The sequence below is a fragment of the Loxodonta africana genome, chromosome 14, assembly GCF_030014295.1.
Source record: "Loxodonta africana isolate mLoxAfr1 chromosome 14, mLoxAfr1.hap2, whole genome shotgun sequence".
NCBI classification, from domain to species: domain Eukaryota; kingdom Metazoa; phylum Chordata; class Mammalia; order Proboscidea; family Elephantidae; genus Loxodonta; species Loxodonta africana.
The window spans coordinates 17,096,907-17,112,146 of record NC_087355.1 but is presented as its reverse complement, the minus strand read 5'-3'; the positions used below and the strand labels follow the sequence as shown (position 1 = coordinate 17,112,146).

Here is a 15,240-nt window from a genome sequence, read left to right as displayed (position 1 = left end):
GTGAAATAAACCTGTTAGAGTAAACCCAAAATTGTCTCCTCTATGTATTCTTAAGAGAAAGACAAGGACCCATTGAGTCCGGAGGGCCTCCGTTCTCTCGGTGGTAACACCTTCACTTCATAGCTGACATGAAATAGTAGTAGAGAAGTGCATGTAGGCAGCTGAGTGCACGTCAGGCCTGTCTTCTCTGGTTCGTTCGCTGTAGTTGATACAGAGTTAAAACTGGCAAGATGAAGCCTGACACAGAAAATGCAGAAGTCATAAAGGAAAAGATGGATAATTTTGGCTATGTAAAAATAAATTCTCAAAGCAAAAGACATAAACAAGGTCAAAAGAAAAGTCAGCACATGTGACAGACAGAGGAGTAATTTCCTTTCAATAAAATCAGCTCTTAGATGCTCAAAGGATATGAACAGGCACTTCACTAAAGATGACATCCAGGCTGCTAACAAATGCATAAGGAAATGCTCACGATCATTAGCCATTGGAGAAATGCAAATCAAAACTACAATGAGATTCCATTTCACTCCAACAAGGCTGGCATTAATCCAAAAAACACAAAATAATAAATGTTGGAGAGGTTGTGGAGAGACTGGAACACTTTTACACTGCTGGTGGGAATGTAAAATGGTTCAACCACTTTGGAAATCGATTTGGCACTTCTTTAAAAGACTAGAAATAGAACTACCATACAATCTGGCAATCCCACTCCTTGGACTATATCCTAGAGAAATAAGAGGTTTTACACAAACAGATATATGCTCATCCATGTTCATTGCAGCACTGTTTACAATAGCAAAAAGTTGGAAGCAACCAAGGTGCCTATCAATGGATGAATGGATAAATTATGGTATATTCACACAATGAAATACTACGCATCAATGAAGAGTAATGATGAATCCGTGAAACATTTCATAACAAGGAGAAATCTAGAAGGCATTATGCTGAGTGAAATTAGTCAGATGCGAAAGGACAAATATTGTATGAGACCACTATTATAAGAACTGGAGAAAAAGTTTAAACAGAGAAGAATATATTCTTTGACAGTTACCAGAGCGGGGAGGAAGGGAGAAGGGTTTTCGTGAATTAGATAGTAGATAAGTTTTATTTTGGGTGACGGGAAAGACAACATACAATACAGGAGAGGTCAACACAACTGGACTAAACCAAAAGCAAAGCAGTTTCCCGAATAAACTGAAGGCCAGTGAATCAGGGGTGGGGTTTTGGGGACCATGGCTTCAGGGGGCATCTAGGTCAATTGGCATGATAAAATCTATTAAGAAAACATTCTGCATCCCACTTTGAAGAGTGGCGTCTGGAGTCTTAACTGCTAGCAAGCAGCCATCTAAGATGCATCAATTGGTCTCAACCCACCTGGAGCAAGGAGAATGAAGAACACCAAAGACACAAGCTAACTATGAGCCTAAGAGGCAGAAAGGACCACATAAACCAGAGACTACATCAGCCCGAGACCAGAAAAACTAGATGGTGCCTAACTACAACCAATGACTGCCCTGACAGGGAACACAACAGAGCACACCTGAGGGAGCAGGAGAGCAGTGGGATGCAGACCTCAAATTCTCGTAAAGAGACCAGACTTAATGGTCAGCCTGGGACTAGAAGGACCCCAGAGGTCATGGTGCCCAGACCTTCTGTTAGCCCAAGGCAGGAACCATTCCCGGGGCCAACTCTTCAGACAGGGATTGGACTGGAGTATGGTATGGAAGATGATACTGGTGAAGAACGGGCTTCTTGAATCAAGTAGACACATGAGACTGTTGGCATCTCCTGTGTGGAGGGGAGATGACAGGGCAGAGGGGGCCAGAAGCTGCCCAAATGGACACAAGGACAGAGAGTAGAGGGAAGGAGAATGCTGTCTTACTAGAGGGAGAGCAATTAGAAGTGTATAGCAAGGTGTGTATAAATTTTTGTATGAGAGATTGACTTGATTTGTAAACCTTCACTTAAATAAAAATTAATTAAAAAAATAAGCTCTTAGGACTTAAAAAGATCATTGCATTAAATTTCCTAGGAATGCCAGATAAATTACTATAAACTGGGTGCCTTAAAAGAACAGAAATTTATTCTTTCACAGTACTGGAGGCTAGAGGTCCGCAATCAAGGTAACAGCAGGGTTGGTTCCTTCTTAGGGCTTTGAGGGAGAACTTTTTCCATGCCCTGCTCCCAGCTTTTGGTGGTTGCCGGCAGTCATTGGTGTTCTTTGGCTTATTGGACACATCAATCCAGTTTCTGCTCCCATTTTCACATGGCCTTCTCGTCTGTGTGTCCAAGTTTTGTTCTTCTTGTAAGGTCACCAGTCATTGGATGAGGGCCCACCTTAATCCAGTATAACCTCATTTTAACTTGATTATATCTGTAAAGACCCTGTTTCCAGATAAGGTCACCTTCACAAGTACCAGGCATTAGGACTTGAATGTATCTTTGGAGGAGATGTAATTCAATCCACAACACCCAGCAGCCCAGTAGAAAATTATGCAAATGGTATGAATAAGCAGTTCATAGAAAGAAATCAAATAGCTAATATATTTATGAAAAGATACTCAAGTTCACTCATAATTAGTATGAAATTAAAAAGCAGTGAAATAACATATTCCACCTATCAGAATGATACAAACTACAAACCCTTGTTATTGGTGAAGGTGGGAAATGAGGCAGTTCTTAAGAGTGTAAACCAAAACCAAACCTGTTGCCATCGAATAGATTCCAACTCATACTGAGTATACCAAAAAAAAAAACCAAACTCAGTGCCGTCGAGTCAATTCCGACTCATAGTGACCCTATAGGACAGGGTAGAACTGCCCCATAGAGTTTCCAAGGAGCACCTGGCGGATTTGAACTGCAGATCCTTTGATTAGCAGCCATAGCACTTAACCACTACACCACCAGGGTTTCCATAGTGAGTATAAGCTCTTTTAAATACAATATGGCAATATCTCTCAACATCCTAAGTGCACACACTTTTACTCAGCAATTCTACAGTAAAGAATTTACCCCACAGATATTCTTAATTTCACACATGTGAAAATAATGATTGCAAGTGTTCATCACGTCTCACCTCACAATTACAGTTCTCCCGCTTTCAGCATTGGCTGCCCCCAAGTAACCTGTCAAAAATACAAACCTGAGGTGTAACATACTTTGTTGAAATCCCTTTAGTGGTTCCCCATGACCTAAAGGTAAAGTCCAACTCCTTTACTTGACTAACAAGGTCTCTACCCACGTAGCTGCCCTTACTCTTCGCCACTTCCTAGTTTACGCTTCAAGTTGTATATGTGTGTACACACTACTCCATGCTTCTGTGCCTTTGTTCTTCAATCATTAGTTGACACACATACACATATTTTTTTAATGCTATGGCAGGCATTGTTTATTGCTTACTAAGTCACTTAAGAATTGCATTCAGATACTAATAAAATTGATCTGACTACAGTGGCTTAAACAATTTAGGACTTCAGTTTCCCATGTAAAAGAAATCTATACATAGGAAGTCCAGGACTGGTAAGATGGCTCCCTGAGGTTATGAGTCCCTGACTTTTACTCATTTCTTATTGGCCATAACTGGGTCATGAGGTCACCGGATGAAAGGAAGTTATGTATATCAATCTGGGTTTGGTTTGACTGAAGGCTGTTGTTGTTTTAGCTATGAGTGATATAAAGGAGTTTTAGGCAGATTAATCAGTGTGCCAGATAAACTAAAAAGGGGAAGAACAGGAGGCAGGATACTGTAGATCTGAAACCACCATCGTCTTCACAATGATTTGTTGTTGTTAGATGCCGTCGAGTTGGTTCCAACTCCTAGCAACCCTACGTACCACAGAAAGAAACACTGCCCGGGCCTGCACCAACCTTACAATCGTTGTTATGCTTGAGCCTATTGTTGCAGCCACTGTGTCAATCCACCTCGTTGAGGGTCTTCCTCTTTTCCACTGACCCTGTACTTTACCAAGCATGATGTCCTTCTCCAGGGACCAATCCCTCCTGACAACATGTCCAAAGTATGTAAGACGCAGTCTTGCCATCCTTGCTTCTAAGGAGCATTCTGGTTGTACTTCTTCTGAGACAGATTTGTTCATTTTTTTGGCAGGCCATGGCATATTCAATATTTTTCGCCAACACCACAATTCAAAGGCGTCAATTCTTCTTTGGTCCTCCTTATTCATTGTCCAGCTTTCACATGCATATGATGTGATTGAAAATACCATGGCTTGGGTCAGGCACACCTTAGTCTTCAAGGTGACATCTTTGCTTCTCAACATTTTAAAGAAGTCCTTTGCAGCAGATTTGCTCACTGCAATGCTTCTTTTGATTTCTTGACTGCTGCTTCCATGGGTGTTGATTGTGGATCCAAGTAAAATGAAATCCTTGACAATTTCAATCTTTTCTCCATTTATCATGATGTTGCTCATTGATCCAGTTGTGAGGATTTTTGTTGAGGTGTAATCCATACAGACGGCTATGGTCTTTGATCTTCATCTGTAAGTGCTTCAGTCTTCTTCACTTTCAGCAAGTAAGGTTGTGTCATCTGCATAAGGAAGGTTGTTAAGGAGTCTTCCTCCAACCTTGATGCCAAGTTCTTCATATAGTCCAGCTTCTCAAATTATTTGCTCAGCGTACAGATTGAATAGGTATGGTGAAAGGATACAACCCAGACACACACTTTTCCTGACTTTAAACCACTCAGTATCCCCTTGTCCTGTCTGAACAACTGCCTCTTGATCTATGTACATGATAGCCAAATTTTACTAGTCCTGGGCTTTACTAATTATCTCATTAGGTTGTCTCAGCAGTTCTACTATGGAGAAAGAGGGTCAGTAGTTTTGCGCAAAGTTACATTCTAATATGAAGGACTCATAAAGACAGAACTAGCAGAATTTGGTGGCCAGGCTGAGTATTTAAGGCTGAACAGGAGCCAGCAAAAACAGAGAGAGCAAGGACATGTCAGACACAGCACCCAGCGAGAGTAAAGTCCTACGCACATGAGAAAAAGCTGTTTATTTGGGAAACGACAAGATTCGAACTCTCAGATTTATCTGTGATGGCTGTTGCAAAATAGAGAACAGTTGTTCATTTCCTTTTCTTTTAATGAGACTTTGTCATTTGTAGTTGTGTCCTGTCTGGTTACCAGGTGGTGGGAAGCGTGCGTCAGCATGCTAAGCTCACCAGTGGACCCACATCCCCAGGTTCCTGGGAGAGGGTTCACGAACACAGAAGTATGACATTCTCTGAAAGGTGACCCTTGTCTTTGAGCACACAGCATAAAGATTCTGTGAAAAACATTCACACACACACATGCGCACGCACACAAGAACAAGTGTGCAAATATGCCCACACCGTGGGTATTCAAATTAGTTTTCTAACAGCTGTAATTGCAGTATTATGCCCTCTAGTTAACTGTTCCTTCCAGTTAATATATTCCTTGCCAATCACTGTTTTCCCCCTTGAGACTTTTGAGAACAATATACTTATTGTCCCTTAAAAGTAAAGCTGGTAAAATTTGAGAAAAGAATTATTAATTCTAAGAAGAGGTTTATTGTAACTCATTAAAACATTTAATGGAATGTTAATTTCAAAACAATTACCTTACCATTGAGATACGAATAGCACCATAATTTAAGCTTAGTTTTAATTTTTCAATTACTTCCACATTTGCAACTCTCTTATGTAATCGTTCTTAAGTAGTTTTTTTTTTTTTTTTTTAATGGTAAATATTATTTCCCATAACAAGAGGCCTAAACTGGAGTGGTTCCCTGGCTAGCTAATTTGGTGACTATTTGATGTCTTTAAGTTCCTGGGTTCCTTCTCTCTCCAGTTTACCACCCTCTGGTGATTTCCCCTGACTGAAGATGGCTGCCTTGATGCTGGCCGTTATTGCACAAATGACAACGTCTGGGGAAAGAAGAGTTGTTTCTTCCCATGTATCTCTTTTCACCAAAGAAGAAAACTTTCCCTGCAGTCTCTTAGTGGACTTCCTCTCAGATCCCATTGGCTAGCTTGAATAATTTTAAAACATTCCATTCCATTCAGAATTTGTGATAGGACTTAAGTAGTGATTTGCAAAATTGATTCTTAACATAAAAGTTAAATTTTTAAACAGTAAAGGAAAACCCTAGTGTCTCACATTCACAACTGAAACCACTGTAGCTAACTCATTGTTTTAGATCCAGGCAGAAATCATGAGTAATTTAGGTAATTTTCACCAAAATTATCCTGGTAAAGTTCATGTACTTCAAGTGTTTCAGAGTCAATTTTCATTCAGATCAATGCCCTACTTCCTGACAATTTTTTTTTTTTTTAACAGTTTTGGGACTTCAACCTTGATGAGAGGTACAAATGCCATGATTATTTCAATGTCCATATTATGTTTAAAAATAATCTCGCCTCAGGTAAAAAGATCTTATATACAAATGTTATGCATTTATGGCTAGGATCATTTACATTGCTCTTGCATTAATTCTATTTTGATATGCTTACCTTTGAGCAAGGGAAAACACAAGGATATGGCTGTTACAGCCAACCTCCAGTTCCAACTGGATTTTCTGCTGCAAATATCTAGGGGACCTGGGGGCTCTCCAAATCATTCACTAATAGGAAAAAAGACTTATGGCCAAATGTATTAATTTACTAATGAGATTTACAAGTGTAGACTATAGGTTCTGACAGCTTATAAGGAAAATTACATTTATACGTCCTTAAGCCACATTTATCTTTAAAATATAAACGTAAGCTTTCTAGGGTAACCCTGGTTATACTATCTAAGAACGACTACTTTTTTATAGTTAGTTTTTGTAAACTGCTGTATCATATTTAAACCATGAACCATTTCCCTTGATGAGGTTTAATTGCATTAGCAAACAGCGGCATTAACTCGGTTCAGCAATAAGCAGTGATCCCCGGGGATGGGGTCCTTACTGGAGAAAGCTGAACACTCTTCGTAACGCTAGTCAGGAGATGAAGAAGAGAGTGATGGGCTAAGGGGGAAAAATCTAAGAACTTTTTTTTTAAACTTCTATAAAAGTTTATTTCGAAAACTCCTTAAAATTTTTTTTTTTTTTTTTTTAAAGCAAGTATCTCTATACTGCTGAAATGTTTCAACTACATAGAATTCTGCTCATTCACTCTCCTCGCCCTATGGAGAAATGGTCTATTTTTGTAGCCTGAAGAGAAAATGCACTATTTTAATAATTAGTTTTTAATTTAATTATAAAATCAATGCATACAAATAGTAAAACTGCAAACAGTATAGGATGGTATAAAATAAAAAGATCACTCTCCCCTTTAATCCTAGTTTTTACTCCCTAGATGAATGCATTGTAGAGTTTCTTTGGTAGCCTCTCAAAAATACTCTTTGCCTAGACAATCATACACATGTATGCTCTTCTTATTTAACCAAAAATAAGATCTTACTAAACATCTTCTGCACCTAGCCTTTTAAATTTAATATATCTTGAAAATAAAAGTTTCCTGATCAACACACATGGATCTGCTATCCATTTATTTGTGAGGCACTGGTGGTTCAGTTGTAGAATTCGTGCCTCCCATGGAGAAACCTGAGATGGATTCCTGGCCAGTGCACCTCATGCACTGCCACTACCTTGTCTGTCAGACCAGACTAGGAAGAAAGGCCTGGGGATCTACTCCCGAAAGGTCACAGTCACTGGAAACCTTATGGTGCATAGTTCTATTCAGCACACATGGGGTCTCCATGAGTTGGAATCCATTTGATGGCAACTGATTTTGTTGTTGGTTTTAGAGCCACCTTAGGTCCCTGGGTGACATAAACAGTTTATACTCAACTACTAAGCAAAAGCTTGAAGGCCTGACAATCTGCTTTTGTAAAGAGTACACCCCATGGAGCTCAGTTTTCCTGTGTAACACAACGGGTCACTGTAAGTCAATCAACTCCAAGGCAATTGCGTTTCGATTGGTTTAGAGTAACCTTGGAGTCCCTGTGTGCTGCAAAAGGCTAAACACTTGACTACAAGCTGAAGGCTGGCACTTTGAACCCAGAGGGCCTTGGAAGAAAGGCCTGGCAATCTGCTTCTGAAAGATTACAGCCTTGAAAAACCTATGGAACACAATTCTACTGTGCAACACATGGGGTTACCATGAGTCAGAACTGACTAGGTGGCAACTTTTTTCTTTTTTTAAGTTAGAATCACCTATCTCTGGATCTCTTATAATATGAAACAAAGTACTTCTCATTTTTGAAAGCCAATTGAACTTACGAACTTAAAGTGATCATCTGTAAATAGATGGCTGTGCAGTTTTAGGAACACCTAAATTTTAGCTATGGAATTTAATTGCATCTAATCTGAAGAAAGAACATATTAAGTTTTAAGGAGGTGGTCCCTTCCGTAGTCTACCCTTCCAGCTCAAGTATCTCTTTTTAGCAGAGGTTGATGAATGTCATGTGAGCACCTTCAGAGAGAGGCAACAGAAAGCTGTAACAAACTGGAGAGTTATTCTGGAGAACACTGTGCTAGTGAAAGTGTCCATGTTGGTCTCCAATTCCTTTTCATATGGCCCTGGGCTCAGTGGCATCCAAAACTTGCCTAATTGTGGCTACAGCATCTTAGATTCAGCATTCAATCTAACCCTCCTCTGCACCTTTCTGTAAATGTGGTTCCCAAGGCTGCCTACACAGTCACAGGCAAAGGTCAGGGGGAGGTGGATACACAAGTTGCAAATATGGGTTGTGCAGTAAGATCCAGACAGCAAACAGAATTTGGGATTGTAGGCTAAGGCATAAACCACTACCTGACAGAAGGAACAGGTTTTATGTGGGGCCCCCCAAAAAGATTTTTAAACCCCTGTAAATCACTCAGCAAACAGAAATAGTATGAAAATTTAAACCGAGCAAAACAAATTGATATTATGCTCACTTTACAAAAGGATTTCTCTCTATATAAAAGTATTGGCTGACTGAAAATTGAAGCAAACTTACATTTTGTACTGAGTTTTTTATCAGTTTCTTAAGATTCCTAATTTTTAAAAGAAAGATGACTTGTTCTTTACTGATTCAGTTAATTACATGCTCTTATGTGTATTCTTTGTGGCAGCAAGATCATAGACCTGTTTCCTCCAGCACCAAGCTTACTGCTTTGCAATCAGTAGTTAATGATCAAGAGAAAAAAAGAGTAATAAAATACAAAGACCGAAAATCATAACAGAACATGCTCATAAATGAGGTAGGTAACTGCTTTATAAATGCTAAGAAACATTTATATATAAATAGCATTTAAAAACTCTATTATTATAAAGAATAACAAGGTAGCTTATTTATATACTACAGAAAAAATATAACAGCTTCTCTTTTTTCTGGCAACTGGTTCTTCTGTGTGTGTGCAGGGGTAGATTCTAGAACGATTACTCTGAATTTGGGTTGTCCATTTTTTTATTACCACCAGTTTTTTAAATACCAAAAATTATGAGGGAGTAGAAGATCAAGCAATGTAGTAGGAATAGGAGACCCTTCTTTTTCGAGAATTTTCTATCATTTGTATTATTACAAGACATCAAACCAAATCCATTGAGTCGATTTCGACTCATTGTAACCCTATTACAAGATGGTCATATTTGAATATTCGCATATTCAATGCAAATAGCTCTTGATGAGACACTCCTGAGTCTTAAAAGCTTCCACAGAAGTTCCAAAGCTCCCCCATATAAAATTCACCTGGGCCAAGGCCAGCAAAGGGGCCCCACGATGAGGGTGACGACGAGGGCGCGCCCCAACACCCTCCCAACCTACAGCGCGCCAGGCTCGAAGAGGCGGGGCTGACCCCGGAAGGGGCGGGGCTAGACCGGAAACGCCTCAGTGCCTTTAGGGACCGGGGCGTTTCCTTTTCCGTGCGGCCGCCGAGGTAGAAGGGTCTTGGAGGCGGTCTCTGCTCTGCGGCGGGGCGTCGGCGGCAGACCCCGCGGGCCCGGTAGCCGGGCTCTTCAAGGTGGGACTCCCTGCGGTTTTAGTTCCTTCTCTTCCGAGCCCGGCTCCGTGCCCGGGCCATGGCCTGCCTCGAGTCTTCCCGCGCCGTGGGTGCGAGACCGACCCGGTCGTTTCGGAGGGCGCGGGGCGGTGGCCCCGGGAACTCGTCCCTGTTGACTCGTTAACGGGCTTTCCCTCCCTTTGGGTGCCAAAGCGACCTGCGCACCATCAGTGCAGTCGCGTTTTGAGTTTCCACCTGCAAGTCTTAGGTAATCTTTCTCCATGATAAACGCCGGTTTCGATGGTCCTCGCCGCAAACTAATCGGGGGCCTTCTGTGACTCAGGTGAGCCCGACGCGGCTGGAAGGAACGACCAGTGGCTTCATGCCCTGTGTGCCCAGTAAACCTGTATGTGCGGCCTTGAAGTTTGCTGGCTCCCTCAAGTGGGCATTTTTCTTTAATAAAAGGGCATGTTATAAAGGGGCGTGATTACCTCCTGAATATTAAGGCCACCGTACTTGACTGTGATTGTTTTGAATGTTAATAGAACACAGCTGACGGACTACGGAGAAAAGACTCTTGGGCGGCTACTGCTTTTCGGCCCTTGTTCCTGGATGTTTCACTGTAAATTGGCTCTAAACGCTAGGTATTGAAGATGCAGTATGCGAGAAGACCCTAAAGTCTTAAATGCCTGCTCTCCATGTGGAAACTTGTGTGTACATAGAGGTGAATTTCTGGAAGTGATACAGAAGAAATTCAACAGCCGGGAGACTAGAGGAGCTTATTACCTACTCAAAAAATGAACGATTGCCTCTTTGATGAGACTTGTTTTATTCATGTGATTCACCCCCACCCCCACAAAATTAGGGATACATTGCTTCATCTGAGCCAGTTGTTAACAGCGGGAATGTGATGGCTTAAAGTGGTTTATATCTGAATATTACTGATTTGAGGCCTAAGTGGCTTCAGTTCTATTTTCATCGCTAAGTGTTGAGATATACTTGAAAATTTCAAATGATAAAATATCGGTAATGAATATAAGCTCTGAAGTGTAAGAATAAATATAAGCAAACCTACCAAGCCATTTAAAAACTGGCCTCAATACCACAACCCAACCCCTGCCTCCCATCCAGAGGTACTCACCAGCTGAGTTTTGTGTTCATCACCAGTCCCTTGGGTTTTAGGGGGAGTGGGATGGAAAATGGTTAAATTGTACCTTTGTGCCTCTAAATGTTCATTTTCTTGTTTTGAGCTTTTTAAAAATACAATTATGTAACTTTCGCAGTTTCCTTGACGCATATTTTAAACCAGTAGTTTTTATTTATCATATTGATTATGTGAAATATTTTAGCATTTCAAGACTTGAGAAAGATAAATTGTTGTGCCAGGTCCAGCTTTTGATACATCTTCATAAATCATTCCCAGTGGCTGCCTGGTTCAATGATTTATCTTTCTGGAGTACGTAGGACATGATCTGTGGCCCTGACCGTGCCCTTTACTGTACCTAAGCGTGCTTAGGCATCTTGGGACTTAATTCTGTAGGACTGTGTCCAGTAATGATGCCAACATAACATATCCCGGAACTGAAACCCTCCTAGGTTTGCCATGTAATGCTTTTAGGTGGAGGTCTGCACACTTTTTATATAACCTTTAACCTAGCTCATATTTCATTCTTGTCAAACTCTGAGGCAGAAAATCAATGGCCGGGTATTCATTAGGAACATCATGTCTTAAAAATCCATGCTGCCACAGTGAAGGATACTATAAATGTTTATACCAGTTTTCTTGGCTAAGGTAATGACTACCATTTCCAGCTTGGAAAGGTCCATTTATGGAATTCTTTAGGGTGCTGTGAATCGAGTAGATGGCAATGGATTAGTCAGTAAAATGTGGGACAACTGTATAGTTACAAAAAAAATTTTTTTTTTTTCTCTTATGAATTTACTTTTACTGTTAAAGCACAGTATGCAAACTTAGAAATGTGTAACTTTGGAAACATCATACACTCAGTCCCCAGAAACTTTACTTTTACTGTTAAAGCACAGTATGCAAACTTAGAAATGTGTAACTTTGGAAACATCATACACTCAGTCACCAGAAACTCTCGGATAATAGGTACTTGTAATTCTGTGCAGTGTCAAGGACCTAACTTGCTGTAACTTTGATATAAGCTCAGTAAAGCATTTAAGGTTGAGCATACTATCTAGATCTAAAACGAGAATATAGAAACTTTTTTAGCATTTTGGAGATTTACTTTTCACAATAAGCCAGAAATGACCAAAGGGACTTACTCAAATCATTATAGACTTTTGGGCTTGTCAATTTTGGCTACCAAAATTAAGCAGCAAGTATATTCCTTTATTCTGTTAAGAGATGTGTTGAACAACAGATAGAAAATTACTCCTTTACTGTATAATCTCAATGCTGGTAGAGGGGTTTGGGAGTCAGGAAGGTTGATGAAGTGTGATTGTTTATGGTTCTTAATAATGAGTAGACCACTCCTTACATATAAGGTGCCAAACAGATGTGAACTACAAATGAGAATCACAAGGAAATATTTAATTTCCAGATGCAACAAAGCCTGAGTTTTGAAGATGTATAAAGGTCACCGTGATAAATGTTTTCTGAAGATTTGTCAAAGAGAATGGCCATGAAAAAACTGCTAGGACCATAACTGCATGTTTCAAGTAGAAGCAAAAGTTACATGTAAGTTATTGCATGTTTTGGGGGGGTATTGTACCTGGAGAACAATACCTGAAATGTGTATTTTGTACATAGATAGGCTTAATAACTGGCACAATGATGATTTAAATTACTTTTTGCCGTTTACCCATCTGAGGGTTTCTTTGAAGAAAATAATCTTGAAACTGAGGTGTCAGTAATTTATATTGATTATGTGAATTATTGAAGTACGTAATTTTTTATTCAAGTTGGTGAAATGTTCTGTCTCCTCAGCATATAGGTAGCTGTGGATGAATGTTCAGGTCCTTAACCATGGTATTTAAGAATTCTTCATTGCCTCAAGTTAAACAAGCAACCAAGTAAGCAATCACACCCATCAGTAGTTCATAGGTACTGATAAACTCTAGAAGGCTGAGGCCGTTTTCTCTTAAAAATGCCTTTGCGTGTGAGGGGTCTGATTTCCTTTTCCAAAGGTATTTCATTTTTTAAGTGTAGGATGCTTTCTACTTTTGGTTTCTGATTTTTGTGGTTTTTCTTTTTTTGAGGTGTGACATATAACATTTTGGGAAGGAAAAATGAAGACTTGGTCATGAAGACATGAATAGAAGCAAGTGAAGAAAATATTTGACATTGATAACCTTATTTCACAATAATATATAGAAAATACGTGTTTGGATGCTTCATATCTTATTTGCTTGGCAATAAAGTTTTTTTAAAAAATATATCTCAGGTCTTTAAACAGCTCCATTCTCATAGTCATTAGTCAGACTTGTTTATAATGTACTTTGAGGATATAATGTTTTTGTCAGTAACAAGCTCCTTTGTAGGTGGTGATTCTCTGGAGAGGTCCTAACCACTCCATACTACGTAACTAAAAAATCTTTATCTGGCCTCCCCGTAAAAACCTGCTGTCATACCTGAAAGACAGCTCATTGAAATATTCTAACCCTATTAATTTTGAATAGCAGTGGAATTGCCCATTAGTAAAGATTTTTCCTTTTGTAACCTATGCACTAAGAACAGAATTGTAATATGTAAAAAAAAAAATTGTTTTTAAAAATGAGCTTTGCCTTCTGAAAACTCAGTAGCTGTATAGTCCCTGACACTATTAGGTATTCAGTAAATACATGTTGAATGAATGACTAGGAAATAAAATAGTAAATTACTTGTCGATCTTATAGAGAGTGAGTGGGAGAACTGCCCAGCTTAGGATTAAGCTCTGCAAAGTGTCAGTTTCAAAACAATTGAAGCACGGTAATATCTTGTTAATAAAATTGCAGTTTTGTAATTATACTTTGCTTTTGAATAAGAATATTAAAGATTTAAAGAAGTGAAAACCAAAAACAATTTGTAAGATAAGTATGTTTTCTACTGATGCCCCTACCTTAAGCAGATAAATAACCTTCTTCAAAAATGAAGACTGGGCTTGCAATTTTTCTTCCCCCAACTTTGTTCCATTCTTGTAGTCAGTTAGATTTAAAGAGCCAATTCATAAATTACTGGCTTCTTGATTCAATGCAAATGATATTTTTCATTTAACCTGGCTTAAATATAGGAAACTTGCAAGACTTTTCCTGACTTACATATTCAGAACTTTTAAAACTTAGAATATGTTTATATAATGCACGTGACACTCTAAAGTCTAAAAAGTCATAATTTGTAAGTAAACATTCTAGTTTAAAGTGTTATTGCCATCTTGCGACAAATTGAGTGAACTACATCATAAAAGTATTTTCACATTGTTTTGCAACATGCTTTGTTCTTTTATGTGCTCACCACTGGTAATGCTTGGCTAACCTGAAGTTTTTTATTTTCCTTGGCAGTTTTTATCATGTTGTTCTAAGTTTTAAGTTTCTCTTCAGTTTTAAAAATTCTACTATTGGTTTTAGGGGTTTGGATTAGTTATTCCCCTATTTGCCATTACTTTTGAGGACATCATAATCTTATTTTTTTTAAGGCATTGTAATGTACAGTTTTACTTTAAGCATTACTTCAAAATCATATTCATACACTCAAACTTTTTTCCATTATGTAAATAGGACTGAAGAAAACCATTTTCCTCAGATTGCTTATTCATCGCTGGAGAAAATAGCTGGTCCAGGTCCATACGTGGCAATAAACTGTTGGAGCTGCTGTTGGCACTGAGTCAGATAGACATCTCTCTGCTCTAAGTATTCTTCATTATACAGTTCAAATGGGAATACTGCATTTGGAGCAACACAAAATACAGTGGCCCCTAAATGAAGAAGGAAATATAGTGTAACTGGGTCATGAGAAATACTTCTTAAAATGCAAAATATAAAACCACATTTTCAACCAAAATCTGTAATGAAAGTTGGAAAATTAAGTCCCAACCTATTCAGTAGAGTTTTTCAATAGTTATTATTTAAAGCTGACTTTAAAACTAATGGCTCAGTAAATGTGCACATACCAATGTACCAGGACCAATGGAAGAAAGATGTGATCTTTAAACTTCAAAGTTGGCAGACTTTAAAATTTGTGATCTATTGAAGCATTCATTACAGTTTTGAAGCTGAGAACTGATGTGAAGAGATGGTAGAAGTAGGGAAAGAGGTATTGGAAGATAGGGAAACATCTTTTTACCTGATAAAG

The 15,240-nt window shown here is 39.0% G+C and overlaps 1 long non-coding RNA gene and 1 other non-coding gene across 3 annotated transcripts; both read left to right on the top strand.

Moving 5' to 3' along the window:
* The first annotated feature begins 9,839 nt into the window (after positions 1 to 9,839).
* LOC104845729 (uncharacterized) lies at positions 9,840 to 13,974 on the top strand. Of its 2 annotated transcripts, none has more exons than XR_010317771.1 (4): positions 9,840 to 9,968; positions 12,515 to 12,651; positions 12,901 to 12,986; positions 13,173 to 13,974. It is a non-coding gene; the product is annotated as an uncharacterized LOC104845729 (long non-coding RNA). The 2 variants fall into 2 exon arrangements; XR_775637.3 differs by lacking the exon at positions 9,840 to 9,968 and adding an exon at positions 10,020 to 10,290.
* On the top strand, positions 12,736 to 12,825 carry LOC111750128 (small nucleolar RNA SNORD87). The gene has a single exon (XR_002785282.1). It is a non-coding gene; the product is annotated as a small nucleolar RNA SNORD87 (small nucleolar RNA).
* Positions 13,975 to 15,240: the final 1,266 nt, after the last annotated feature.